At 38.7% G+C, this 24187-nt stretch overlaps 1 long non-coding RNA gene across 1 annotated transcript in view; it reads left to right on the top strand.

Moving 5' to 3' along the window:
* The first annotated feature begins 319 nt into the window (after nt 1-319).
* Nucleotides 320-24187, top strand: part of LOC121946053 (uncharacterized) — a 205719-nt gene continuing 181851 nt past the window's right edge. The window contains exon 1 of the long non-coding RNA XR_015777882.1: nt 320-816. This is a non-coding gene — a long non-coding RNA (uncharacterized LOC121946053). The remainder of the gene's footprint in view (nt 817-24187) is intronic.

The following is a 24187-nucleotide window of genomic DNA, read 5'->3' as shown; positions in this document are numbered from 1 at the left end:
CACTTTTTCCACTTTTATTTTTTATTTATTTTTTAATTTAGTTTAATTTATGTATTTATGTATGTATGTATTTATTTATTTATTTTATTGCCAATTTTCTGTTAATTTTTTTTAAATTCTTTTTCCCACTAATTTCTTACAAATTTTTGTGTAATTTCTTCTCTCATTGCTTTTTGCCTTCTTCTCGTCTCAGGTTTCAAAGGGTTTATCAGTAGAGAGAGGAAGCTGCAGGTGTGTGTGCGGCCACAGGAGGGCAGAGCAGCAGAGACGTGACAGTCTGACAGAGGTTGGCCCGGTCAAAGGTCAGGGGGTCAGAAGGAGGCGGGCTTTCCAATAATGCGTCCATGGCGGACGTGCGGTCCTTCCTAAGCTGTGGCTAGCAGTGGTTAATGTTAGCAGTATTATACCTCAGTATAGTTAAAAAGTTTTAATCTACCTTAATTCATCAGTCATGTAATGCTCCACCTGGCGAGCACACTAAGTGATACGAATCAGACACACCTAAGATGTAGCAGTTGCAGAGCTAGCTTCACTCGTGCTAGCATGCTACAGTGCTCACTGGATGCGCTCGCGGGGCTTCTGCTTTCACTGGGAAACTTTTACCTGCATGGAGGTGTGGTGAGGACTTTCTACTGTTGCAGACAGTGCTAACTGCATTCCTTTCAACATGTTGGAAAACTTCGAGGAGCGAAATGGGACAGAGGCCGAGATGAACGCTAAGATTTGAGAGTGCACGAGCGTGACCGTGGAGTTGAACGTGGAGCAGACTGAGGAGGTTCTCGCAGTGCACGCGGATCTCAGAGTGACTTCAGATAGGTGAGTCCAACAGCGAACTCTTTAAATCGGCCTTTCTACAGTGTGTTTAAATGTGTGCAGAGTTTCATTTGCTGTTATAGGCTACGCGTTTGTGACTGCAGCTGCCTGCTTCGGGTTTTTTTGTTGTTGTTGATAAAGTGCTGAGTTACTTAATATGTGCAGTTTGATGTTGTTTTGCCCCCGCCGATTTGTGTTCATGGTCTTTTCATTCATTGTCGGTCATTTTTGTCTGAGTTTGTGCCATACTTGTTAGTTGTAATGAGGCTAAACTGATTGATAATCAGTTGCATATTGGCTATAGGATGCAAAGTAGAAACTATAGAAATCGTATTTACGTTTGGTTTGATATAAGAGGTTATGTTGCTAATGTTGTTCTTGACACATGTTCTACACCCAACCATCGATCTGAGCCTTTTTCCTTTTTTGTGTCTTTTTCTGTTGCTCCTGTTGGCTAGACAGGATATTGTAGTGAATTTCAGCCTATTTTTTAGCTTGTCACTGCACTTTGACCTCTCTCATTCTCTCACATCTTCATTATTGCGTATGGCAGTCAGCTATTTCAGCAAAATAGCTCTAAAAACGTTTGAAAACTACCGTCTCAGCACCAACCAACAGACAGACACCGTTAGTGACTCTGTGATTTTCATAATAGAGCATTTAGGTGGAAAAAAAATATAGATATTTTCCTTGGAAGTTGGTGGACACCAAACAGAGATAAAACATAGTTAATATTGGACTTCCTATCATCAAGTAGCCAGAAACACAACTCCAAATGAATGACAATGTTGAATGTTACATAATGCTTAATAGATTTAAGTTTTAACAAATAACCAATGATGTCACTTTTCTAGTCTCAGATTTAGCATATAATATAGTAGTGAATGCAATAAAAAGTGACAGCACTGTATCCTCTGTTTACCATAATCCACCATAATATTTGTTAAGGAAGAAGGTGATATAGAGCTATCTGTGTAAACAAAACAATATGTGAGGTTGCACCAAAGTTCGTAGCTCAAGTCTTTTGGTCCATATCCTAATCTGATGAATAAGACATTGCTAAACTGTAAACTGTCACATCTATGAAATGTTACAACAAATATGCGGTCAAGAGGGTAAGACAGCCCGGGACCTCTGTGAGTACGATTTATTTTCCACTCATATTAACAAAGAAATCTACACATCCACCATATTTACCTTCGGGAACGTGTGCGTTTACAGTAAAATATACATTAGAATAACTTCATTCACGGCTCATTGACTCTCTCGCTGCGTCTCTCTCTTCCTCTGGCTTTCTCACACACAAACACAAACATGTGTGCCTGCACACAGATATCACTAATATATGATACCATCTAGTGCTATACATTGGGGGTAATGATAACATTTATGAGCATGATACTTTTTCACAGAGGAGTGCTTTAGGTTATTGATGAGTCTCACTGTGTACCATTACTTATGAATGAAAAGAAGGCGAAAGAGAAGAGAGAGATAGAGATGAGAAGAATGTATGGATGTTATAGCACCATCCCTTGAACTATATTTCATCAAAGCTCACGGATGGAGACTGGTTGTCATGGACAAGGCTCATAGGGCTTCCTTAACTCAATGTATACTTCTGTTTTTTACTCCAGGGTAACTTTCATGAGCTTTCTGATTGATTTGATAGTCTACTGTGACGAGAGACCAGAAAGAGGAGAGCAGAGAGAAAAAGGAACTCACATGTGAAGAAACTTTGAAACTGGATCAACACTTGCATGCTTAAATAAATATACAGGCTTAAAAATATGTAAAGCCATAGCTGTTAAGAAAAACAAAAAATTCACCTGTTGGGATTCCCAAGTGATGGCACTCTTGCGCTTGTTAACAGGCTGCGTACATTTAAAATCTGAATAAAATCCATGCATTAGCAGAAAAATTGCTTAAGAGTTCTGCTGTTTCATCTTGAGGCTTCATAAATCACCGTTGGACAGATAAGTGGAATACATATCTACACTTAGAAGTCTTGTTCTATCTAGCTTTTGAACCAAGAGAAATGTAATTAAGCACAGCAAAGTCATGGCTAATTGGAAAAAAAGTGGGAATTATTTTTTATGTATTTCATGTCAGTGTGGCTGCATATTACATGTGAAGTTAATCAGAACGTCTACTAGTTAATTCACTTTGATGACAGGGGGTGGAGGCAAACTGCCAGACGTGGAGAGATATAGTACAGTATATGGACAAGATAGCCCCAGAAAGGATGAAAAAATAATAATACTAAAAAAAAGAAGCAGAGGAGTGCATATACAGCACATAAAACAAGAAAAAAATTAGACAATTCTTGCTGTTTTTTTTGCCTATGACTTGATGTCTGATTAATTATCTCTACATTCAGAACTTGTCCTTGCACATCCAGTGCCCAAGGCAAGCTCACCCCCCCAAAAGATGATAATAATAAAATAAATAAATAAAATAATTATAAGGATAAACAACTTGGCTAACAATATTGATAAATAACAAACTTAAGAGAAAACATTTTTTTACAAATTTGGTTGTCTTGTTTTTTTTCACTGCACCCCAGGTGGCTTTTGTCCTTTCTCTTACTCATACCACACCAATCACAAACATTTCTGAAAAGGCGAACTCTTCCATTATGACAGCGCCTTATAAATTGATAGCTGCTACAGAAAGGGTAAAACATCAGGCCACAGTCTGATTATACTTTGAATATGATAAATACAGCCTCATATTTTAAATTTGTTTTATTATTCAAAAGCCTAACACTGCAGCAGATGTTGCCAAACAAAAGTTTTTATGTTTCCTGCTGCAAGAGGTTACTGATCTCAGCAGGTTACAGTAAATAAGGGTTGTCATGCAATAATGACAGCTAAGAGTATATGCTTTTGGTATAAAGTCATGAGGAAAATAGAGAGAAAATGCAAGTGAGCTGTTGATTATGCACCAGCATCCCTCCATCAAGTAAAATCATAAACAAAGAAAATAAACAGTCAAAGTGAAATGTTTGCATGAAATTTGCAATGTTTTGTAATCTTTAGTCAGATTTTTGTATTATTGATTTTGATTTGTAAATAACCCATCTAAGATGGAAAAAAATGAAAAGTGATTATGGCTTTATTTTAACACGCTCAGATTAATGGATATAAGAACACAAACAGCTTTCAGGTAAGATAATGTTGAATCTAACCTTCAGCATGATGTTTGTAAAAGGAATAACAAAGCTTGAATAATAATAATTAAACAATTCTGCATAAGAATATGTAAAGCACAGATAACAAAAGCAGACAGGCATGAATCAACTTCTGTTTCTTAAAGCACTTTCATGAAAGGTGAGAACAAAACTGTTATTGAAGCTAGTGCACTCACACATTTACAGAGCCTCCTTTTATCAAATATACCAAATGTATAATAAATAAATACATTTGCGTTCATAAAAAGTGCTGTCATTAAAAAATAATCTTTGACAAAAGTCACAAATGTCAAATGTAATGCGCTGGTTTCACAAAATCAGGTTGCAGTTGTATGTTTGAGTAGCAACAAGGAAATATCTTTCCTTTCATTACATTTTCATCATTTGCACGATTCGTATTCTTGGGCACACAAGCAAAGTTGATTACATCGGGGAGTATTATTCATCTCTTCTTTATTGTACACACTCATTTAATCTGATTGAAAGGCCTTGCCTGTATAACCCATGCTACACATCATGAAGAAAGTCAATGAATGTGTTACTTTGAAAAGATGTGGTATTTAATAATTTTTTATTAACACTATGGACACATCTCACTGCATTTTTAGTGTCAAAGGCTTTTATCTTCAAGGAAACCTCTCAGTGCGACATACTGTACAGCATGATGGCAAAAATAGCATTCAGGTTTGTTCATTTTCATAAGAGATTCCATTTGGTTGGCAAATCAAATGGAATCTGGACTTGTTTATTGTATGATAAGAGAAAGGAGAAACATTAGCAAAAGGAAAATACCGCCAAACTAATAATCCTATTTCCATTAATACCAGTTAAAAAGCCCTTTTATAGACTAAGACAATTTCTTGTACATTAATTAAACTTATTGGGAGTATTGGAAGTTTAATTTAGAATATCACAAAGCTTGTCCACGTCTTTACATATATATCTAGTCCCTTTGCCAAATCTTCTATTTGCAATAGAGAGCTATATGTTTTATCTACAGTATTGTGAAAGCTTCAAAACATGGACTTCAAACTATATGCCTGGTTTTCAAAGTTCAAGAATATGAAAGGAGAGGAAAATAAGCCCTCTTAGCCTAATTGCTCTCAGTGGGAAGTAAATAGTTATTAACGTATGGCAAGCAGCAAGCGGGGATTTCAAACTGGGAGGGAGGTGGGAGGAGAAATTTGGAGAAAGAGGGAGGAACATGTCAGGAGAGAATGAGCTAGATGAAGGATGAAATAAAAGGAGAAATGGCAATGGGAGAAAAACAGAGGAACAGAGTGGGAGAGAAAGCGGGCATCACTCCTGAGTGACAAAGCCGCTTGCATTTTAGGATTCTCGGCTCTAAAACAATTCTTTCATGTTCTCCCTCTTCCCCTTGCATTCTTATTTATCCGTCTTTCCTTTCCAATGCACCTCCTCCCCTCAGAGGAGGCACTCGTATTTCCCCCCGTCTCACTTTCTCTCTCCTTTTCTCTTTCCTTTAATTTTTTTTCTTCTCTGAATAATTTACTGCAGCAGGGGAGAGTGGAAGTGCGTTTATTTTGCGTGTGTTTGCGCTTTAAACAGAATGCTTAATGATTGCCGATGGGAGAGAGACTGCATTAATCCCATTTATGTTGAGACCTTTTAGATGTACTGACACCCGTGGCAGACAGGCCGGGCCAAGGCTGTGTGTGTGTGTGTGTGTGTGTGGGGGGGTTGGGGTTGGGGTTGGGGGTTGGGGGCATGGGTCTCTTTCACCACATGCACACAAATGATCCCCCATCACATCTGTGGCGAGAACCCCCCATATCACTCTGTGTGACTGTGTGTGTGTGTGTGTGTGTGTGTGTGTGTGTGTGTGTGTGTGAGAGAGAGAGAGAGAGAGATGCTCTGTGCATATACCTCCTCCCCGATCAAGGGGAGGCCTTTGGGGCATCCCCTACTCACTGCAGTTGATTTGAAAAACCTCCTTATGAAATTCACTTTTTTTTTTTTTCAAAGTGTATGCATTTCATACTATTTCTGCATTTCCACAAATATGGAAACAGCTTTGAAAACTTGTGTCTGAAGGAGGCCCATATCATTGAATATAACAGCATCCTTTTTAAAATGTTTTCTCAGTGCAGCGTTTTGCTTTAGGCCTGGGCAAAAGAGGGAAGTCAAAGATGGCTCAAAAGCATTAGCCAAACTGAAAACAAAGACATGTTTTTGTTTTAATGGGCTTTTAATTTGAAGTTCTTAAATTAATAATTGAGTTTGATTAATACCACATATGTACTAGACAAATCTTTTGTCCTTTAAGAGTTGAGCTGAAGGGTTTTACATGTAGCTGTATTTATATGGAGGGCACTTCAGAGGAGTGACATCATCACACCGAAATCAATCATGCTCTGCAACACTGCATTAAAGTGAATGACTTTGAAGGACAAACATCTTTGGCAGTTAAGCAGTAAAGTGTAGATTGGCACTCTATACTCTTGCACTATAATGATTTATATATATATATATATATATATATATATATATATATATATATATATATATATATATATATTTTAAGTGAAATATATTTGATTTGACAGCATTTAGATGTTCTCGCGTCTTGGATTTCTCATAGTGGCATCCGTTGTAGCGTGTACATCAACTACTTTTGCATTGATGGAGATTTGCTAACGTTAACACTGCACTGCTTAAAACCTTTGTGCCCTAGAGCCAAACAATGTAGTTTTAGTCTCTTAGTATCATATATGCCATACATGGATACAGGCCTGAAAACCAAGAAAACGGGCCCATTTAAAACAAACAAACAAGAAAATGGAATATTCACTGTACAGCTGTATGACTTTGCCAGCCAGTCCAGTTGCGATTTACATCCATGTCTGTCCACACCATAGACTGTATAAATAATGGATGCAGCTGAGGTGAAGTCACCAATTAACCAGTGGACTGCCATTTTGAAGTTCAGCATTTCTGCCTTAGCCATCTTGGATTTTTGGAGCCTGACCATATTTCGGTGAGAGGCTGGCACTGTGGATGAGCGACGAGTGAATCGGACTCTGGTGGTGGTGACTCATTTATTCTATTAGACATTTGTGTTGTCATAATTAGCACATGAATTCTTGAGTTTTGACAAAAAAAAACTGTGTTTTTGGTTCACGTTGACCTTTGACCAACAAATTCAGTTGAGTTCATCCTTGATTCCGAGTTGATGTTTGTGCCAAATTAAAAGAAATTCCCTGAAAGCATTCTAGAGATATCGCGTTCACAAGAATAGGATGTAAGGACATAATGATGTAGAGGATTATGTACAGACAAGCAGGAAACATAATGCCTCTGGCAAGTGTTTTGAGAATGAAGAAGAAAATGTGGGTGCAGCTCCTAAACATCAACTTTTGGAGCCACTGAAAACCTCACTTAGTTCATTTTTATAGCTCATTTATTGGAACATCCAGAGGCCTTGCTCTTTCTAATATTTTACATATTCACCTTGACAGTTAAGTACAAGGCCATATTCAAAGTTTAATTTCACCCATTAATCCTCTTCTGCTCGCTGCAGCACTTTACAAAAACTATTTCACAGCTTCGCTGCCACACTCACCAGCAGTGTTTTAGCGCAAAGGTCTCTGGCAGTGCTCTTTGAATTGACTTAATATTTAGTCTCACTGAGTGTTTGCCTCCGGTATTGCTTGATAAATTTCCGAGCATATGGCACATTCCTCTGCAGGTCAGCATATGGCAGCACAGAATTTAGATTTAGTTTAGATTCAAAAAAAAGAAAGAAGGAACAGATAAAGAAGAAAACACGGTTGGTTTCTCTTTCCCATCCCCTCCCTCCCTCCCTCCCTCCCTCTCCTGCTCTCCCCTCCTTTCCATCCATCTGTCGCTTCCCATAGATCCTGGAAAAATGAAAACAGAGGGAGAGAAAAAAATAAGTGAAACATCTGATGAAAACCACAGTGGTGTGCTGGAGCTGATAGCCCTGCAGTGTGGCCACTCTGTGTGCGTGTGTGACCATGCGCATGTGTGCACACTTCTTTTGATGAGAGTCTGTATGATTTGTGCTCGGGTGCACATGTATAAGAAAGGATATAATTAATGGATTTGTGATTCAGGTATAGGAGAAGCTGTAATGTCATTTTTTAAACATAATATAAGATGTGTCATTCTTTTCACCACAGACTTTTGTGTTAAGGTTTTAATGAGATTTCAAGTGTGGCACTATGTGATATATTTTAATAAGGAGTTTTCAGGTTGAATGCAGTGTGTGTGAGAGAGTGGGTGAGAGAACTTTTAAACTATCTATTATCATACGCACAGAATGTTATTTTTATTTTATTGAAAGTGAGTATTTCTCACTTTCACTCTTGATCACTAGCTGCTTCATGTGTTGTGTATCACTGCTTTTTCAGACATACAGTGTATATGCTATTTACTCCTCATTTTAATGTTCAGTGTAAGATTTAGAGGGGTTTAGTGGCATCCAGCAGTGAGGATCGCAGATTGCAAGCAGCAAGAACTTTTCACAGTTATAATTTCTTCAGTGGTTATTGTTCAGATGTTTTTTACTGGGAGCCATATTATCATCAGAGCTCTCCTCCTCTCCAAAACAAACAGAGCAGGTGATTAAAACCAGAACAAACACTGAATTAAAGTTTTACATTATTTTGTAATTCACATTTTATTGAATTTTAATTTTTACCACAACAAATACAATAAAACAGAACAAATTGGCAGGTTCCAGCAGGCAATGTCTATCACCAATTATCTAAAATAAAAACTGAGAGGTTCAACAATAAGGTTTGAATAATGGGTGTTCAGTAGGTGTGGTATAAGGTAGTTGCAGGTTCTCAAAGTACTAATTAATTATTGGCTTGCCAAGCCCCAAGGCATCAAAAATCTTAAATTTTACTCTTCGAGACCTGGAACCACCCTGAATACTATCATATCAAGTCACATTGACAGATAAATATTTACTTTTCAGTTTCCTGTACATACAAAATTTCTAAACCTTTCCCATTGTTCATTAGCAGATTCATTCCCACCGTTCAGTCTCATCAACATTTCTTCACATGCAGCCGTTTCCATCATTTGAACTTTCCACATTTCCATAGTTGGGGTTTGGGGTTCTTTCCAACACCTCAAAATCAGACGAGCACAAGTTAATAGAGCAGATTTTAATATTCGATATTTAAATTTGTTTAAATTTGGTACTTTTGTTCTGTCCCCAAGGAGACAGAGCCTTGGTGAGATTGGAAGAATACATCCTAGCCAGTTCCCTATTAAAGTTTTACATTATTAATTGTGAATTGATTCTACTATGCTGTTCACCCAACACTTGCTAATATGCACTCACCTATTTTCTCAAGAAACTTAATGTGTGCTCACCAGATTTCTGATCGGTATTTATTTGCAGAGCTCTCGTCCTCTCCAAAATAAATTGATCTAGTGGTTTAAACTGGTAAAAACACTAGACAAAGCAGTTGCATGTTTACAATTAGTGTTTGTCCTAAACTGTTCGGCTCATCACAAACCGGCCATAAGCCCAGCACCTTCTAATGTACGCTTGCCTTTTTTTTCTGATAACTTAATATCTGGACATTCAAGAGGTTTTGACAGGGAGAAGAATGATCCACAGAGGTCTCTTCCTCTCCAAAACAAACAGACATAATAATTTAAATTGGTAAAAACTAGGGGTTGACAGATCATCGGCCTGGCCGATAATAGAGGCTGAATTTTGGCATTTTGCCGATTATCCATATTAGTGTTATATTTTAATGATTGCCGATAAAATTAATTAATTAAAAAGTGGGCGTATTACACTCAACCAACACCAGGGAAGGCAGTCTGCAATACATGCAAGGGAAGTGTTAGCATGGGAGGAACTTTTACTTTGTAAAACCTCAGGGAGCTGTTTCCATTTATTCATTTTTTCTTTAGATTCCCACTCAACTATAAAAAAAAGTTGCAGGAAACTTGCTGTAGATGATGTTGAAAGTTTCAGTTTTGATTAAACATTTGCTGAAGTTATTAAAAAAAAGTTTTGTGCTGGAGTTTGTTCTATTCCAAATTCTAAATTTCGACAGACATATTTTCATTTTTCTTGTAAATGCTATTGTTTCCAAATAAAAAAAACAGTGTACAGTGTATTTCAGACACTGTACACTAAAGACAACATACTTTTGTATAATATTTAGTTTTTGCCAATTTTTCCCCTAAATCCTTCCACTGAACATTTCTATCTTCATTAACTGAAGTGAAAGAGCATAAAGAAAAAGGAAGGGTTCCCATTACTATTATTACTGACTGTTGTAAAGAAAATAAAGCATTACAAAATATAATGACTTTTTGAATATGAAGTTAGTAAATTATTTCAAAATGGTCCTGACACAAGGAACAACAATCAGTATTTGCTTATAGTAAATCTCAGCCCTTTCAGAGGCAGTATTAACTTTTCAGAAATGTCATGTTCTATATCCATACCAAACTCAGTGTGCTTTACATATATGTACATCTGTAGTCCATGATCACATCGACAGTGTAGCACTTACTAACATTTGCTGCATAAAAAGTAAAGCTCTGTGAGTTGTGCTTCTCTATCTTGAGATGTTTTTTTTCTGTCAGCTGCCTGCTGTTGATTTTGTGATCAACTTTTGCACATGTGATCTTCAAATATTCTTCAGGGAGTTTGTATGTTTTTCTCCTAATCCAATATTACCACTTCTGGCCTCAGACCCTTGTTCCAGGAAAAATTGCAAATTACTTTAAGATTGCTGTTACGCAGATGAAGTTTGGCTCGTAATGTCATGATTGCACACATTGCTTTTACATACACACCATGTATGTTCTCTTTTAATGCCTGACACCCTACGCTGATTACTCATACTCAGTCTGAAGAGTGATTATTTTAAATAGCCCAGATGCCTGTGTGTGTGCTTTGAAATCAACTTTATGCTAATCCTGTTCCACGCCTTGACAGTCTTAGTGGGGAGAGACATTAGCATAACTAGCTAGTGCCATGAACAACAGGGGTCTGTGTTGTTCACGTACTGTGCGTAGGTGTGTGTGCCATTCTTTGCGAGGTGTGTATGTGAGAGAAAAGAGCTTTATAGAGACAGAATGTCAGTTTTTTCTCTCATTTGCTCTTTCGCTCTAAGTAGGCCTCTGCCTGCTGCCTGAGTCTCATTTACACCTACAGAGGTGTTGGGAGGTATCTGGGAGACTCAGGAGACCTTTTCTTAACCAGAAAGCATATGGCGAAGAGAAGGTGCTTGACTTGTGACTTGACCTGGCATAAAGTCCCAACCTTCATTTTCTCTCATCAATCCTTTGTATTTTTGCACATATTTGTTATTATAGAAAATAAGTTTGAAGAAAGACAGATGAAAGGATTGAAAAATAGAAACCAGAAATTAAACATTTTATTTCTCACCTTCTTTGTTTCTCTTTCTCATTCCTTTTCCCCTATTTCCTATTTGCTCTTGCTTGTTTGTTTAGCCTAATTCCTAGCAGGACACTTGAGGCGTGCAGAACTGACACACAAACACATGCATGTGTACACACGCACATACGGGTGCATGCGCGCGCGCGCACACACACACACACACACACACACACACACACACACACACACACACACACACACACACACACACAGACACACACAGACCTCATAGATGCTACTGGCACCATGCCATCCTGTCTGGGCCTGTCTATGTGTAGGGGGCGAGCTGTCTGCCCTCATCAGTGCCAACATGTCGCCTATATGTACGCTGCTCCAGGGGGACCTGTGTGTGTGTGAGTGTGTGTCCGTCTGTTCAGCCCTTTACCAATACCCAGTGACCATGTGGGGATAACGAAGCTCATTACACTGGTGACCCCAATCCCTTTTGATATGTGTATCCAGATTTTAAGGGCACACACAAATACACACACAATTAAATATATAGGCACAGAGACAATTTTCCTGTACATACGTGCAGGTTGATGCAGATGTTTGGGGACACAGATACACCAAACATGCTGCTGTATTGTGCAGCGAGCCTTAAAGATGTTCTGACTGCGTAAACTGTGCATTTAAAGAATTATTAGACCTTGTTTAAATTGCTCCAAAAGCTTTTCATATGCTTTTTTGTTCACGCTGAGAAGAAAACACTGATAAACAAAAAATCACATACAGTAATAAGCCTAAAAGCATCTCACATGTTAAGTCATTTGACCTCAGATGTATCAGACAGAATGCTGTATTTTCCCATTACAAGCCTTGCGGCGACGCATATGTTCATGAATAAACTATACAAACAGTGCTTTTAAAAGGTAAACATTGAGTCTCAACTTTGTAAATAAGTTGCATTTATGTACATTTTTACTTCCCACATGTGAAGGCCCTTCACAAGCTTTTCTGAACCAGTGCACATCAAGGCAGTAGTGGACCACTTATTTGTACAATAGGACACTTTTGTCTGTTTCATAATAGGCATCACTGAGAGCATAAGCATAAACATCTTTCATGACTAAAAGCAGTGACCTTGGACTGGATGTTTCGCTCTTTGTATCAAGATCAAACCGCAAACGGCAAACTCCCACTGGCAACAGATTTGCATTGGTCGTCCCTGTGGTAAAGATAAAAATCAAAGGTCCAGTCACATTTCCCACTTGGGGAATTTGATCTTTAATACTAAAAATGAAAGCGAATCTCTTACAAAGCTGGATTCAAATTGGAAGCAGATTGGAGTCAATGAAATGCTTTTTGAGCGCCTAAACCTAAATATTGATGTACATGTTTTATTAACATTTATAATTACAGCTCTGACAAACCTGATTCTAGTCTGCCTCAGTGCAGCAGCAGAACATGTGTTTTTGTGCTACTTTTCAGGGCATTTATACAGTATATCAGGCTCATTCAGTATGATTAGCGCGCGCAGTTAAGGGGGATTTGAGTGCTGTTTCTCTTAACAAGTTATATCTGTTGCATTCAGAACTCATTAGTCCTATAAAGGTTAACTTTTCATTTTCTTAAGTATTTTTTTCAGACTTAGGAGGATCTGGGATGAATAAAACCAATTTTTTTCTTTTAATGTGCTTTTAAAGTCTTTTTCAGCTCTTTTTTCTTTTCTTTTTAAAAGCCACGAGCTGTCAAACTCCAAAGCCCTGTAGTGGTAATTGCCCTTCTCTCTTATCATGACTGGCATTTGCACATTACACTGACACATTGGTCCTTGCTGGCATTTGCTGATGAGGCAGAAGGGCAGTGTCATACACACTCATGCACCCGAGCATTTACGGACACACACACATTCTTGAGTTTGTGTGCACTCACACAGGTGCATGTGCAAGGATAGATTTCTGCCCACATACATACACAAAAAATTGTCTTCTGTCTTTGCAGTACCTATCGCTCGCTCTCTCTCTCTCTCTCTCTCTCTCTCTCTCTCTCTCTCTCTCTCTCTCTATATATATATATATAGGAACACGTGTGTGGGTGTGTGGGTGTGTGCGTGAGTGCGTGTGCAAGCACGAGAAGCAGGGTCTCCTTGTCCCTGAGGCAGTGGTGCTGGGAAGTGTCGGGAGTCATCATTGAGCGCGCTCAGTGGGCCCCCTGAGCCACTGAACACTGATCTTTATGTCAGCTCAGAGAATGGAATCACCCTTTTCTCTGTTAGCCATTGTGTGTATGTGCAAAAGCAATGAGGAGACAAGAGGACTCGGCCTTGCTTTGAACTCTGTCACTTTGCTATAAGTCACCGCATTATGCTGTCTGTATACTCTCTTCGTTTGAGCTCTTGCCATCTCTGCCTCTCACTGCAATTTGCCCTTTATCTGTATCGCTGGTTTCTTCACTCCAACGGTCTTCCTTCTCTGTCAGTAAATTTTTTTCCTGCTGCAGGAAGATTACTTGATGGATAAGACAATACACCAAAAGGTGCATTTGATATTCTGTAATTACAACAATAGGCAGCAGGTGTTCATGCAGACATACACCTCTCCCTCAAGGTCTATGCATGTGGTCTTGTTACAACTTGAAGCTCTAATCACCATTAAAAGGTGTTTGATCTCAAAACACATGGTAAGGATCCAAGCACTGCAGCTCCTTCCATTTCTGAGGCATAAGCCCCTGGTGATCCTGACACTGGGTGGGGTTGAGGCAAACTTACTGCCTCTGTTGCTGTCAATCAATTGATTACAACATCAAAAGAATGAGGAGAAAGGTTGCATCCTTTTTTTTGTTGTTAAGAACAAGCTGTATGAGTTCAATGCACAAATGTATCCATCCATCCATCTATCTGATCTACTTCTTACAACATAATGGGCCTGTTTTCCTCGCTACAGTCCATTACCCTTTGGGCATTTAGTGGGAACTGTTTAGTTCTCCTCCAGTGAATACAGTGACAGTTCTCTTTTATAATTCAGCAAAGCGTGCTCTCCCATCACTAAGGTGTGAACTCTGACTCCATGAACCTGACCTGAAACCCACCAACTCCCAACGTGTTGCCGATGTAAGGGACGTCAATATTCAGCCTTCACTAACACAGTCAATAATCAACATTCAGCGTTTAACAGAACAATTTAAACCAGACTGTGCAAAATGAAGGTCTGGTGTGTAGTTTTATCTAGGCCGATGCAAGTCATTTTCAGCATATTGTTGTGTGAAAGTGAATAACAACTTGTGTTTTACGTTAAGTTCAGTACTTCCTATTTAGGTTGTCAGCGTTTAACGTATATTTTTCATCTGCATGACTATGTTCAGGCCGTCATACAAATGGGCTTTCAGTCCATATGGTCTATTAGAAGCTTTTGCTCGTAGTTCTGAGGAGAGATGTAAGTGCATGCAAGAGAGGACTCAGGTGAGGTGGAGGGGGGGCACGATGTGGAGGGTTTCAAGCATGAACAGTTCCTCCAAAATGTTCCTGAAACATTCCTCTGTCAGTGCGGCAATGCTGTTGGGAGCGCTACAGCAGTGGTACAGCTACGACAGCCTTCTGTAGACATAACGAATCGATCCCACACTGTATGTTGAGTGATCAGCAACTGCTCAGTTATGCGTGACGTGAAAAAAACGTGGATGTATGAATTCTGAAATGACCACTCTCACAGCGGTCACATGGACAGTGACAGAATATGTATGGGATTTAGGACCACGGAAGGAGGTGGCACAGATCTGATGATTAAAAATTGGATCTCTATGTCCACACTACTCTTAAAAAATTATATGTGTCACATGAGAGACAAAGGGGGCCCCATGAATGATGTTATGTAGGCTACTTAACGTGAAGTTAAATTGGTTAGGTTTAGACAAGTAAAGTTAATGTGGTTAGGTTTAGGAAAAGAAACATAATGATAATGTACCTTAAAATGAATCAAAGTTAACTCAAAGTGGTGAAGGTCTCCTGGGGAAAGCCCAGCCTATTGTGACCAATTTGACACCCAAACCTCCAACCTTGCATAGCGGCTTCCATCTCTACTGTCATCAGGGCACTGGTAAAATGATCGCAGCCTTTAAAATTATGCACGTTATAGATAATTTATTGGCTCATGCTTACTAACAATTTGTACTAATTTTGGTTCATTACTTTTCGTAGGAAAACATGAGAACAGCTAATAGTCCATAGTTGTTCCCATAGGCTTACCTCTTTTTCTGACTCTCACGTTTAACCTTAATTTCTGCAGTGATGACCTGATTTGCTCATACTGATTAATAATGTTTGATCCCATCTCATGTTTCATTTGAAAGTGTTAACAATGTGTTAATAGGAACACATGTTGGCTCAGTGTAAGGTGTGTTCCTGCCTGCATGTGTGATGCTGAAATGTAGAAATGTGTAAAAATGTGTCAGAATCATCTGTACACTCACAATATTAGAAATTGAATTTTCTTTTAAAACCCTGAATAAAAGGAGATTTTAATTTAGCTGTATAATAATGTTTGCAATATTATGAGACAGTGATAAGAGACATGACTACACAAGTTCTGCTACAGATTCCATTTAAGATTAAGAGAAAATTTTGATTACACATTTTTTTCATCTGATTTTGCTCTGTAATAAACCTTTTACAAAAGCAATCATTATTAACCCTCGCTAAAAAAAAAAAAAAAAAAACAACTCTCTGTCCTTTCCAGCACACCCAGAAATGTCAATTAACGGCACTGTCCTTCATTTGAATATTTCTGATTATTATGCAGCTCCTGCTCTTACATATTCAAACGGGGTTCTCAATCCAATTAAATGGGCAATGTGCTGTAAAGGCGTGGGCAAACATGATTGAAGGCAGAGCTTAGGATGACAAACAAGAGCAATCTGAGGGAGATGGAAAACCGCTTGCTGCGAAGTTAATGGAAGACTGTGTGATGATCACTGATGGAGCAATGGGTGGAGGTGTGTGTGTGTGTGTGTGTGTGTGTGTGTGTGTGTGTGTGTGTGTGTGTGTGTGTGTGTGTGTGTTGGTGTGTGTGTGTGTGTGTGTGTGTGTGTGTGTGTGTGTGTGTGTGTGTGAGTGAGAGAGAGAGAGAGAGACAAAGAGAGATAAAGAGACTAAAAGGGAATTGTGGTTATAGGGGCATAAAGCAGCAGTATGGAATTGTGGTTATATGTTAAGAAAAAGAAATAAGCCTGAGATCATGTTTGCGCAGATGCATATGCTTGCAGAGGCACGTCCACGTGTGTCAATCTGCCCTTTACTTGTGCAGCATTTGAGGCCTCTGCTCTGTGTGTGTGTGTGTGTGTGTGTGTGTGTGTTGGGGGAAAGAGACTCACATGGACCTTATTTAATTATTTAAAATTTAGATATGCAAGCTACACAGAGAGGCAGGCGGTAATTAAAAGTAACAACATTTTTATTTGCAACACACTTAACAAACAATTTAAAATCATTGACAAAAAAGCAATTAAAGTAATATCAGCGGTACGGTATGTTTTTTTTCTCCGAAGTGAATGCTATTTGAAAAGTATGTTTTAATTGGCTTGTTAAAAAGAGCCAAGAGTCAGAGGTGCCCTTTACTCCTGCAGTCAATGCATATGTAAGAATGGGTAAGAAAACGATTTGTATCCCACGGAAATGTATTTCAAATAAGACTTTATGTAGTGATCTTTTTGTGTCTATCATCGAGTGTGTGCCTTCATCTGCCCTTGGTTCAAAACCCAATCAGTGTCTTTAAAATCCATGCTCAGGAGCAGCCTGATGCTGTTCTGTCAGACTGTCTGTCTGATGAATGCCTCGGCGTCCCACCGGCTCGCTAAATATGCGCAGTGAAATGAGCTGAAACACGGGCCTTAATTAAAAAGTGGAGACCCACGAAGATGTGATTAAAGCAACGCTCAGCGGATTATAGTGACTAAAGCGTCTCCGAAGGCACACAGAAAACGAAAGAGAGAGGGGGAATCAGAGAGAGGAATGAGTGAGTGATTAAAGCGCCACTTTCTGTCTTTTTCCTTTCATATTTTCTCTTCCTTTTACACCATCATGCTTCATATAGAGCAAGTGCTTGTCTTTCACTGACATTTCCAGTTATGGCTTCAGGCTTCATGTAAAGCAACTTACACTAAATTAACCTTTATCTGCATCTCACCTAACTGTATTTTAGTTGTGTAACAACTGATGTTTGTACAAGACGCATTTTGGCTAAATTAAGGTTTTAATTTTGCTCTACTCACTGTTATGAATGCCAACAAGATTTTTTTTTTTTTTTTTCATGATTGACGTACAGTTACACACAAGCTACCATAAGAGCATTTCTGTGGCGGTGTGAGCTGTAGGCTGATTAACAACGTATTATGTCCTTTTCATTAGAGGCAGCACTCAAACAGTAATGACTCAGGTCCTTTTATGGACGCTGCATTGTTAAGCAGCAATAATGATGCTCTTGTTAGTAATGGAAGCTTTATTATGGACAAATTCTCTTCTCTTCTCTTAAAACTTTATGTGAACATGTGTTTGGGTTAAGGCACAAAAAACACTTGGTCATGGTTACAAAAAGATCGTGTTTGGGCTTAAAATGCCTGTTTTTTGGGCGGCACAAAAGCTGCTGGAAATGCCCCTATAGGTCTTTAAAATACACCAATGATGGGGTCTAAAAAGCTGCTGGAAAAACAGTTATGGATCTCTGAAAAACGCCTGCATTTGGGAGATATAAAGCCAACGGAAAAACACAGACGAGTTGCAAAAAATACCCACTTTTAGAGGCATAAAAGCTGCTGGAAACACAGCCATGAGTTGCCGAAAAACACAAAAATTTGGGGGCTAAAAAGCCACTGGAAAGACAACTAAAAACACAGCCTTTTTGGGGCCTTGCAAGCAGCTGGAAAAACACAGATTGGCTGCAATAAAACCATACATGTGGGGGATAGAAAAGCACCTGCAAAAACAGTCATGGATCAGTAACTGTTGTTGTAGTTTGTGGGTCTCAAAAAGTGGTCAATGCAAATATTTTTGCACTGTTGACTGGGCTGACAATAAAGACTAAAAACGCTTTTATCTGTATGTTTCACTTACTTTTAAAATGCTTATGTTGATTAAATATTTCATACATACATAAACAGAACAAGTGAATGGAGCTGCATTAGTAGAAAGAATGCTGTATTAAACTACTGTCTACTACGAGGTAAAAGCCGAGGTTTGGAGAACATCACATGATCAACTTTTACAATCTCAAAATAGTACTCAAGGGTTATATTTCTAATCATTCTTCTTCCTCTAAACCAATCTTACAGGATGACCTACTGTAAGTATGCAAATATATATTTGCATACATACAATATTCCAAGATCAGGTTTCTTAGTGTTTGGATGTCAGTTCTGATATTGATCAAATCCCTTGCCCCTTATCAGCATGCTAAATGGGGTGGTGTACGATAACCCAGAGATAGATAGACCCTTTTTTCTGTAGATAATCTCTTTAACATCACTATGATTAAAGGCTGCATCTCATATCCATAAGATCCGTGATCCAGTAGCTCTTTTATCAAATCTCTCCTGAATGAAACGGGCGTAAGATGAAAAGTGGCTGGAGAGGATGATAGAATAGACTAAGAGGGGGGAAAGGAATAAACTAATGAATTCTGGTTTATTAATAACCACTGCATTTGTCCTCTCGGTCACTCTTTTTGTTTGACAGGGAGGACATGTAGGATTACATGAGAGAAAGAGGCAGAAAGTGATAGAGGGAACATGGGGTCCAAGGAGTACGGGGTGGGGAGAGTAAGAGAGAGTAAGGGAGAGCTCGTCCCATAATTCTCTCCCAGGAAGAGGCAAGTAAAGTGTTCTGCACATTTACAGGTCTTAGCTGAGGCTTCTGATGCAAGTCAATTTCAGTCCATGTGAGGCAAAACAAGGCAAGTCAGGAGACAGTGTTGTTACATGCTACACTGCCATAATGATGCAGCACACCTTCATTACACACCAGGTAAGACAGTACTAATATGTGCTGTCGTTTTGCGTCTGCCTTTCGAACTCATCCACATCACTACCGCTATCCCTCACATGCACACATTACCCGCTTCCCAACCCCCATAACTCCCACTGACACGAACTGATTAACAACCTCTGCAGGCCTTTCACCCCCTCTTACCACCTCTTCCCCCCTCTTCCATCCTGTCATACCACACTGTCCATCTCATTTTAATATTTACACATCAATTATGTTGCTCATCTGTGGATATATCCCACTTAAACAGACAGCAGTTGATGACTGGGACAACACCAGAGAGAGGAACACAAGAGAGAAACTTATGGCATGTATTGTTTGCACGAGAGATACCTTAATACTGGGGGTAAACTGCATGAAGACTGTGAAGTTTAAGTCAGCTGTAATTTCAAATGTTTGCACTGAGTGGCCAGATTATCTAGTACTATGAGGGTTAAGGGTCTATTGGCTGACATACTTGACTGAGACAAGACGAGAGGTTATTAATCAAACAGCCTTTGACCCAAAACTGAAATAAGTTGCTAAACATATCTTAGTTTGAGAGATAATGATAATCCAAAAGATGAGGCAAGGATTGAGTTTTTCACTCAGGTTTGTTTTGGCTTGTTTGATCCCATTTCTCACTCTTTGAATTCCAAAGTTCCAAAAGTTCCAAATGCATTCACAGACTTGCAAAAGATTTTGTTGAAAGACTGGTCAGGAGCATAGAATGTGTAATAGATGTAGCTACTGTGACGTCATCCATTTATTTGTGGATTCCTGTCTTAAAACCTCGTGTTTGGCATTTGGCCATCACCATCTTGGGTTTTTGGGACCAGGAGTGACTAGATTTGGACAAGATGTTGGAACTTTGGAGGAGTGAGGTGTAGATCTGACTCATAGCTTGTCACGCAAGTGGCCCCGCCCTAAAAAATGCCTAATTTTGGCATTAAAAAAATACAAACAAAAATGTGAACATGTTTATTTCTGCTGTAAATTTGGGCATTTCATCATGGGTGTCTATGGGGATTGACTGTTTTTGAGCCATGCTCAAGTAACCATTTAAGGAACTGCAGTATTTGGCACATTCCCAAAGGCTTTACTTTTTCAGCTATGGAGGCTGCCACTTGGTCCTGAGCTAGAGGGGGACTGTTCATGTTGCTGGGGTGGTGGGAGTGTCTTATAATAAAAAAGGTGCAAACTTCTTAATATATCACAATGCCCAGTCTTTATAGAAAGACACTCACAAATTAATGGATATATAAATACAGATATACAGAGATAACATTTTACTAGATCCCCTTTTGTAACAAATGAGTCAGCTGTCGAAGAGAGGCATTATTGGACTGGTGACAAATGTTTGTGAGGTCATATGTGTGTGACTGCATGAATGTGTGAATGTATGTGTATACATGGTGTCAGCTATTGCAAATTGCTGCTTGTTTCTGAACAATTTTGAATTCTTACAAAAACACAGTTTCACTGCTGCTTCTGTGCAGTTGCATCTACATTTTCATTACATGTTTATATCAACTAAAGTCTATGCTGCAAAATGTAATGCTATTTATCCCTATAATTGCAGCCTTAGTGGAGGTATGTGCTCACTGAGAGCTTCCTGGATAATGTTTCTATCATTCTATCATACAAAAGTGTTAAACTAATGTTCATTGCTGTGTGGGCTAACCACATGATAATAATAATAATAATAATAATAATAATAATAATAATAATAATAATAATAATAATACTATTAATAATACTATTAATTATAATAATAATGATAATAATACATTTCATTTATGGCTACTTGTAAGGATACTCAAGGTCACCTTCCAAAAAAACATCAGGAGTAAAACAGCATCAAAACACATATCATAAATGTCACCAAAATAAAGTAAACAATATAAAGTGAAGAAAGGAAAGAAAATAAAGCTAAAAAATACATACATTTATATGAGTAGTGTACACAAGGTCATTAATAAAGTAAAAAAAAAGTTAGTTTTTCCCAGCATGTGCTCACTATCTGTCTTTTACTTGCTGCCAGTGCTGTAGAAGTGTAGCTTGCCTTAATAAAGCATTAATTAAATCCTTCATTCGACTTATATAGTGGGCTGCATGCCTGAATCATCACCTGACTTGCACTGCACTGCTGTGAAGACATCCAGTGCGAAAAGGTCAAGGTGCCATCGGTACTGAGCAAGTGAGAGTTTGCAGCTGTAATGCACAGACATAACTGTCACTGTCTGTCCTGGAAGCTGTCACATACTCTATACTCGTGTCTCTGTGACAGTGTAGTTACCACCTCTGTCTGCCCAGCAGATCTGATAGAGACAGTACTTCATCACAATATTTGATAAGTGATTAGGCCTTGCACCTTGCTAGTTACCAGACAATGATAATCATGATATGAATCAGTGTCTGCTTTATGCTCCAGCGGACAGACATGGCTCGTATAAATCAGTGACTTTTTGCTGCCCCGATTATTGTTTTTGGTCTATTTAAACTGCTGCATCTTCTTGTCAACTGGCAATGAAGGATAGTTATGCTACAAGTTGCCATTTGAAAAATGCTTTTCAAATGCATTTCTGGGAATTAAAAGAATATAGCTCCTGTAGATTATGCTCTCCACCAATCTTGATAAAAAAATTTTGACTGGCCTTTGATAAGAGATGTCATCTCTTCTGAAGCTTCTTAGTTATGCTAAAAAATGAAGGAGCATATTAAGCAGATATTGATAAATGCAATGACTGACCTTTATGGGTGGATTCCAGTGCAAATACAGTACAACCACAGCCAGTGGAAAGCAGCACATCTAAAAGAAAGACTTGTCTGCTATTCACCTATCCAAGAAAACATCTGCATTTCACATGCTCAGTCCCACAGTCCCAGTTTAATAAACCTTCCTCTGCACATAAAGGACCACTGTAAAGTTTAAAGCAAAACACAATTCAACAAGCTGGATTTTAACTCAGAAAAAAAGGCATGTTATGTTATCTCTCTGTCTTCTCACTTACAGTATGTACATCCACACACAGCACATGCAATTTCCATCTCAACCACTGTCCCCTTGCTGATTACCTCTGAAGTCAGCCTGGAGGTGGAAGAATAATGATCAGAAAAATGTCATAATGTATCGTAAAAGAGAAAGAGAGAGCACAGGGCTTTCTATTTGGTAAAAGGCCTTTTCAAGGGTCATGCCAAGAATGTGATAGACTGACAAAACTAATGTCCATGTAATTGAGTTGCCTTGGAGGCTTGAAGAAGTAGAAAATATGTTGTTTTGTCTAAATATGAGATTGGGACATGTGTGTGTGTGTGTGTGTGATTAAGAAAGCAGGTGATATGTTGGGACTAAAAATACTTAAAGGAAGGAAGTCAGCAGGGCGTCAGCGCAAAGCACTGTGAGAACACCACAGCTAGGTGAAACCACCTGATGAGGTGTCTCACTCCTTCACACATACACAGCTGTGTAACATGCTGTCAGTGACTGTAGTTTTTATCTCATAATGGAAGCCTCTTTCCTCCCTTGCTGATACTGTGACCTTGTTAAGACATAGTGGAGCAGAGAGGATAAGAATCTTTTTTTTTTCAGACATTGTAAAAAGTATTAGGACTAAGTTTTATTAACTAAGTTAGTTATTAACCTAGAAAAAAAGTACATTGAGGTATTGCTGCCTGGTGTTTTTCACATGTTCAAAGCAATGACAAAATGTTACATGATATAGATGCACTGTGCCAAAAAGTTGACTAACTAGCAATGTTGTGTATTCTAGCATTAGTTTATTCACCATTTGTGGGGCAGTCATGAATGGACTGTGGATTTAATCCACAGTCATTTCATGTAGAATTTAACAATTTCAGATGAGGACATCTGATATTAATCATGAAGCAATCAAATTTCAGGAAACCAATAAATAAATACAGCAACTTCTGTGAATATATTGTATGGTAATATACTGTTTCGCATGTTAGATTAGATTTTTCATTGAGGTCAACCAGTTTAGACACATTTTGGGTTCTCCCTCTGTGCCTTTTTTCCACCTCTAACAGAGCCGGCAGAGTCTGGTAGTAAAAAGAGAAACATAATCTTCTCCTGTAAAAGGCACTCTATTGGTGGAACGAGGCCAGATGTGTTGAGCAATGTGATCAATCTGCAAGACTCATCTGGCTGATGAGGCTACAATTACAGCCTATGACCAGACCAGACAGACCAGCCTATGATACCATGAAGTTTTTTCTACCTTAAGTGTTTGCATATGGGTTAAAAAAAAACCCAAAAACCACTGGGTCGTCAGCAAATTGCTTGAGCTAGTTCTATCATAGCATCACACATCAAAATACAAATGTTTTTTTCAATAAGGACATGCTACACATTGTTAGCTCAGTTTCTTTCTCCAGAATTAAATTGTGCAGTTCATTTTATGGAAACCATGAGCACTGAGGTATAATTCTTTCAGATTTCCTGGCTTGGTAAATAGTATGGACTTCATAAATGGTGACCTTTTTTTTTGTATTCCTTTAGTTCATTCCTTAGTGAGCAACTGCAGATGAGTGACCATTTCTGGCTTTCGGCAACATTTGTTCTGCTTTGGGGAAGTCATCGATTTGACACAAGTGGAAAACCAACTTGTTAGGTAATATCAGCTAGCTTGCTAATAAAGACCGCAGAATTACTTGTTTATGGTACATTTTCCATTTTGTAACGTTCCATACCTGTCTTGTGACTCACTGCCAGCCAGGCAGCATTGCTCGTGTGGGGCTGTTTGTATTTGTAATGGTAAATATCATCCAATATTGGCAGGTTCCA

This window comes from Plectropomus leopardus, chromosome 11 (assembly GCF_026936395.1).
Source record: "Plectropomus leopardus strain MGB_pleo_1.0 chromosome 11, ASM2693639v1, whole genome shotgun sequence".
NCBI classification, from domain to species: domain Eukaryota; kingdom Metazoa; phylum Chordata; class Actinopteri; order Perciformes; family Serranidae; genus Plectropomus; species Plectropomus leopardus.
Note: the sequence above shows the minus strand (reverse complement) of the source record. Positions and strands in the feature narration are given on the sequence as shown.